Source organism: Dasypus novemcinctus, chromosome 29 (genome assembly GCF_030445035.2).
Source record: "Dasypus novemcinctus isolate mDasNov1 chromosome 29, mDasNov1.1.hap2, whole genome shotgun sequence".
Taxonomy (NCBI): domain Eukaryota; kingdom Metazoa; phylum Chordata; class Mammalia; order Cingulata; family Dasypodidae; genus Dasypus; species Dasypus novemcinctus.
Window position 1 is genome coordinate 39380244 of NC_080701.1, and position 7146 is coordinate 39387389.

Here is a 7146-nt window from a genome sequence, read left to right on the forward strand (position 1 = left end):
TGGATCCAAAACATCAGACAACAGAACTTTCCACAGATCTTTCATGCATAACTACATTTCCAATCTTGACTTCCATTGAAATGGCTGACTGGTTCTATGTTCAGTGAAACCATCACAGAGAGCCATCTTCTCTGAGAACGTGCTTTCTGAAAGCTCAAGAAGACCTCTCATAAGCTACTTTTGGCCCGAATCATGGAGTATACAATGTGGATAGGCTCAGAAATTTCCAAAACTTCAATTTCTGGTTTCTTTGTTCTTATGAATCAATTTCAGCTTATTGCTTTCCTCTCACATTTTACTATAAGCTACAATGAAAATCCAGGCTGTACTTTCCATACTTAGCTTGACAAAGTCTTCAGCTAAATAGTCAAGCTCATTGCTTCCAAGTTCTGCCTTCTGTCTGACATCAGAACTCAATTTATCCAAGTTCTCTCCATTTTAAAACAAGGAATACCTTTCCTTCAGATTCCAATAACACATTCACCATTTCTTTCTAAGGCTCTTTGGAAGTGTCTTTAGCATTCTGATTTTTACCAACAGTCATTTGAAAGCAGTCTAACCTTTTTCTATACAGCACCTTATAATTCTCCCAGCATCTAGTTATTACCCAGTTCCAAAGCTGTTTCTCCATTTTGGTATTTGCTTCAGCAGGACTCTACTTTTCTGGTACCAAAATCTGTTTTGGATTTCTTCATTGCTCAAGCAAATACCATGCATTGGGTTGGCTTCAACAATGGGAATTTGTTGGCTCTTAGTATTGAGGCTAGGGAAAAGTCCAAATCAAGGTGCCATCAAAGGACCTCCTCTGATCTGTGGAGAGAATCAATAATTTACATCTTGCTGATTTGTGAAACAATGCCCTGTATATTTCTTTTATTTTTAAACATTGTTAAAAAACTGAGTTTATATCATACATATATTTTGTGTCCCCACCATTTCCATTTGACTGACCACTACTACTACTATGTCCTATCATAACCCTCCATACATACTTAAAACCAAGAAAAGGGTGCAGTTCCATATTTAAAAACTAAATAGGCATTTTGAACTCCTTATTTTTTTTTAAATAGGAATTTTGGATAACATTCTTGGAAAGGAATCTGGACAACATTTATCAGACATAGCAGGGAAAGTGCTCACTCTGCATCATGGAAAGGACAGCCAGATATCAACTGTTACAGAAATGAAATAAGACAGAAATTTTTAACCAATAGTTTAAGCTATTTTCTGAAAGAGATTTCCTCCACTACCAGCGATCTTGAATAGCATCCTGCTCAGTCATCCAGAAGCACTTCTTCATGTAATTGATGAATTTGACTTCCACTTTCATAAGAGAACCACCTTTTCCTATCCTTGCTTGCATTTTTGCTTTAATATCTTCTACAGAACTAGATTCCTTCAGTGATTTTGGAACTTTTTCCTGTTTCTTGAAGGATTCTGGATGTTTTTTTAAAAAAATTATTTTATTTATTTATTTATTTATTTATTTATTTATGTATGTATGTATGTATGTATGTATTTCTCTCCCCTTTCCCACCTCCCCCCCCCCCCCCACCACCCAGTTGTCTGCTCTCTGTGTCCATTTGCTGTGTGTTGACCTTTTGATTTTGATATTGATTGCTTTGAGTCTTTTCCATTCTGGTTTGACTTTTGTGCATTTTTGGCTGGGGGTTCTCTGATAGATTTTTTTTCACTGAAGATTTTCTTCTGTTTCCTCCTCATCAAAATCATCATCATCATCATCATGTTAACCATCATCTTCATCTTCATCATCATTGTCATCATCTTTAGCAGCAAGTTCTACCTGTTTTTGTGGAATCTTGCTACCACTTCCAGGGGCAGATCGCTTTCAAGGTATGCTTAAGAGTTTCACATCCTCCTCTTCATGTTCTTTCTCTGCATCTTCCTCCACAGCTACTAAGTGCTGTCCACTAATATGCACTGGCCCAGAACCACACTTCAAACAAAAGACAACAGGATTTATTTTCATGCCTCCAAGGGAAACCGTTAGCTGTACAGACATTTTCAAAGTTGCAAGTGTTACTGTAATTGGACTGCCTTCATAATTCATTGTCTCTGCTTCAACATGCAATTCATCCTTTGTACCAGCCCCTAAACTGACCACTCTTAAAGATAACTGGTGCTCATTTTCATCATTATCCACCCTAAAGTGATAATCTTGGTCAGCCTTTAGTTTCCAATAAAAAAAATAGTTCTGGGGCCTCAGGGAGCTCATGTCCATGTCCATCAAATCTTCCATGGGGTGCTAACATGCACTTAGGTGGGAGAGAAGTCAGAGATAGAAAACTGCTGTTCCAGAAAACAGCTCTACAGGATGGAATCACACCAGGGATATAAGTGTTTTTAGGTCTAGTTAGTTAATTATCTTTTTTCTCCCTTCAGTTTTGCAAGGGTTTGCCTCAGGTGTCTTGTAGCACCCTTGTTACATGCACAGATATTTATGATTACTATTTCTTCCTGGTGGATTATTCCTTTTGGTAATAGGTAATGACCTTCAGCATATTTTATAACATTTGCATTTAAAGTGTGTTTTGTCTAATATTAGTATAGCTACCCCTGCTCTTTTTGGCTTTCTGCTTTCATGAAATATCTTTTCCCAACCTTTCACTTTCATCTTATTTGAATCCTTGGGTCTAAGGTGAGTCTCTTCTAGATAGCATTCGGATGGATTATATTTTTAATCCATGCTATCAGGCAGTATTCTTTTGATTGGGAAGTTTAATCCACTAACATTTAATATTATTTCTTTAAAGGCACCACTTACCTTGACCATTTTGTCCTTTGACTTTCATATGCTATATCTTATTTTAATAATTTTACTCTTGATTTCCCTTTCTGATAGTCTTCATTTCTACACTCTCCACTAAGCCTCTATCTCATTTCTTTTTCTTTCATCCAGCAGAACTCCCTTTATTATTTCTTTTAGAGCCAGCCTCTTGTTTAATAACTCTTTTAGTTTCTTTTTATCTGGGAATATTTTAAACTCACCCTCATTATAGCAGTACAATTTGGCTGGATAAGGAATTCTTGGCTGGCAGTTTTTCTCATTCAGCATCTTAAATACATTGTACCACTGTCTTTTTGCCTCCATGGTTTCTGATGAGAAATCTGCACTAAGTCTTTTTGAATCTCCCTTGTATTTGATGGATCATTTTCTCTTGCTTTCAGAATTCTCAATTTAACTCTTGCATTTTCATACACTCAATGTAGGAGTCTCTAAGTAGGTCTCTTTTGAATACATTGTGCTTCTTGGATACATATATTTATATCTCATAAGACTTGGGAAATGATTATCCATTATTTCCTCAAATATTCTTTCTTTCCCTTTTCCCTACTCTTCTCTTTCTGAAACTCACATGACACATGTGTTGGTGCACTTCATGCTATCATTCAATTCCCTGAGCCCCTGCTCAAATTTTTTGCCATCATATTCTCTCTGTTCTTCTGTTCTTTTCAATTTCACCTATTCTGTCTTTCAATTCATTTATTCTTTCTTCTGGCATTTAAAACACATTGCTGTATGCCTCTAATATATTTTTAATCTCCATTGTGCCTTTCATCCCCATAAACACACTTATGTTTCTATTCAAGCTTTCAAATTCTTTGAGCATACCCAATGTCTTCTTTTTTTTCCTTTATTTTCTTTTAAATGTTACATTCAAAAAATATGAGGACAAATGAGTTTATATGGCTATGAGACTCCAAAAAAGAGTTGGGAGGGCATCAGAGGGGTGATGCTTATGCACACCTCAGCAGGGTACCAGAGACAGCCAAGGTAGATGGAAACCCAGGTGCTGGTTCTCCTGAGGGCTGCAGAGACCCACAGGTTTCTATGGTTATGGCTGATGGCCCAGTGTCTTCTTAATGTCATTTATCTCTTTACCCACATTTTCCTTCAGCTCCTTGAATTGATTTAGATTTAGATTGGTTTGAACATCATGTATTAGTTGTTTCAAATCTAGTGTGTAATCTGGTGTTTTCATTTATTCCTTTGACTGGGCCAAATTTTCCTGTTTCTTAGTATGGCTCATAGCTCTTTGCTGATGTCTAGGCATCTAATTATGATGCAGAGTTTACTCTGACATCCAGTTTCTTCATCTTGCCTAGGATATAATTGTTGTTTCCAATCTTTGTGTGATGGCTCCTCTTTGATTCTTGATTCAACTTATTCTAGCACCTCAAAGGGCTTTGTAAAAGAGTGAAAAGGCAGCCAAATCAATGTGAGGAAGTATTTGGAAATCATATATCTGATAATGATTTAATATGCATGATACATAGGGAGGTTCTACTACTCAACAATAAAAAGGCAAATGACCCAATTAAAAAATAGGCAAAACACTTGTGTAGACATTTGTATAAAGAAGAAACACAAGTGGCAAAAAGTGTTCAACATCTCTGGCAATTAGGGAAATTCAAATCAAAACTACAATGAGATATTACTTCGCACCTATTAGAACCACCATTATTAATAAGACAGAAAACTATAAGTGTTGGAAAGAATGTGCAGGGGTAGGAATGCTTATTCATTGTCGGTGGGAATGTAGAATGGTACAGTCACTATGGAGGACTGTTTGACTGTTCTCAAGGAAGTTGCATATACATTTGCCACATGACCAAGCAATACAACTACTAGGTATATCAATGGAAGATGACAGCAGTGACACAGACTTCTGCAAAGTGATGTTCATAGCAGCCTTATTCATATTGCCAAAATAACGAAAACACAGGTGTCCAAAAACTGGTAAATGAATAAACAAACTATGGTGCATATATAGGTGGAATATTAGACAGTTGTTAAGAATAAATGAAGTCATAAATCATAGGACAACATGATGAACCTGGAGAACATTAAGTTGAGTGAAGCAAGCCAGACACAGAAGGACAAATATTGTATGATTGTGCTATTATGAGCTAAATATATTGTATAAACTCATGGATTTAATAATCAAATATAGGTCATTAGAAAATAGAATGAGGTTAGAGAATGGAAAGCTGAGGGTTAGTCTGGGCAGAATTGGTAAAAACATTGTTTGTAAATCTTTGAAAATGAATAGAAATGATAAAAGCATGTCTTCCTGTTTGTAACTATAGTGCTAATCTATGGGTATGATAGTAGTTGAAAAGGAAAGTCCTAGGGAATATATATGGCCAGAAGGAAAGTTAACTAATGTAACATGGTAATGAATATCATAGTGAAGCAAGATCATGCGAAATATGAGTATGTGTAATATTCCATATATTAAACTATTTTTTGAAACTGAACACAGGTATGTTAATGTTAAAATATTTAACTATCATGCAAAAATACAAACAAAGCAAACTATGGGCAGTAGAGTACAGTAATACATTAATAATCTTCCACTAATTATAAAAACATGAACTGTACTAAGTGAAAGAAACTAGAGAAAGGTACAACATGTTGTTTGACTCCATCAGTATGAAATATATGTACAAACAGAGAGACAGAAACAGAACACCAACTATGGATGGCAGATGAAGGATAGAGAGATTGAGAAGTGTTTATTAAGGGGTAGAGTTTTTTGTTTGTTTATTATTATTTTATTATTGGAATAATGCTTTAATAAGAAATGAAGTGATAAATGCACAACTATGTGATCATACCAAATACCATTGATTGTACACTTTGAATGGATTTTATGATTTATGAATATGTATCAATAAAAATGATTTCAAAAGAACTGTGGGTGGTGGACTTGGCCCAGTGGTTAGGGCATCCATCTACCACATGGGAGGTCCATGGTTCAAACCCTGGGCCTCCTTGACCCGTGCAGAGCTGGCCCATGCACAGTGCTGATGCGCGCAAGGAGTGCCGTGCCACACAGGGGTGCCCCCGTGTAGGGAAGCACCATGCACAAGGAGTGCACCCTGTAAGGAGAGCCACCCAGCGTGAAAGAAAGTGCAGCCTGCCCAGAAATGGTGCCACACATATGGAGAGCTGACACAAGAAGACGCAACAAAAAGAAACACAGATTCCCGTGCCGCTGACTATAACAGAAGCAGACAAAGAAGACACAGCAAATAGACACAGAGAACAGACAACCGGGGTCGGGGGGGAGGGGAGAGAAATAAATAAATAAATAAATAAATAAATAAATAAATAAATAAATAAATAAATAAATCTTTTTAAAAAATGAACTGTGAAGAATTAAAAGCTGCCTGCAACCTGCACAAAATAGTCCTCTGAAAATAAGGGCCCAAGTAGAATATACAATGTTTCCTCTTGATAACTGAGTTTAAGCCCCAGATAAAATGGCATAATCCAAAAATGTAAAGAGCTAAAGTTAAAAATAATAAGAAGAAAGAGCTAAAGATTAGGAGTTTCCATGCTCTGAGGAAGAACTAAAGGCATCAGAAATGGAGATCTCCTAATTTTTTGAGTTAGGGCTCTGGTTGGTTGGCATCAGATCTTTGACCAGAGTATTTGAGAAAAATATAACACCAAGAAAAGAACACAGAAGTAGCTGAATGTTGGAAGAAGGCATACTTATGCTGGTTCTGCCAAGGGAAGGGAAGCACAACATTTTTTTGACACCTGGAAACACACCCTAGTTATCAATCAACTGATTATTTTTTATTATTTATTATATAACATGTTCAATAAACTTAACTGGGGTTACGACCTATAAACAGAAATGTGCATAAATCATAAGTCTGCAGATCCAGGAATTTCCACAAAGAGAAGAGCGCCATGAAATCACTCCCCAATCAACAATGAGAACATGGCCAGCACCCCAAGACTCTCCCAATCACGAGGCCCGTGTCTCCCCAGAGGAAACTGGGATAAAGACTTCCCAAACCTTAGTAGAGTTTTGTCTCTTTTGAATTTGACATAAATAGAAACATAGTGTATGAGAAAAAACCCTGGCCAGGGACCCACTTATGTGGTGCAGACCAGTTCCCAAGGGCTTGGAGTAGAGGACCGGGAAGACACCAAGAACCGTCTTACTTTTTCCTGGTATGCACTTTCCTGGTCCGACAGCAGATGGAGCTCTTTGACAAGCAAACCTCTGCTCAAGCCCAGTGGAGAATGCATTCAATGAAACCATGAGCTGTCAGGTGGTGCCTAAGCAATGTCTGGGAAAGGTCCCCTCTGGGTGGGCCAAG

At 37.1% G+C, this 7146-nt stretch overlaps 1 pseudogene; it reads right to left on the minus strand.

Moving 5' to 3' along the window:
• Positions 1 to 1168: 1168 nt before the first annotated feature.
• On the minus strand, positions 1169 to 2260 carry LOC101434565 (nucleophosmin-like; annotated as a pseudogene).
• Between the last annotated feature and the right edge of the window lie 4886 nt (positions 2261 to 7146).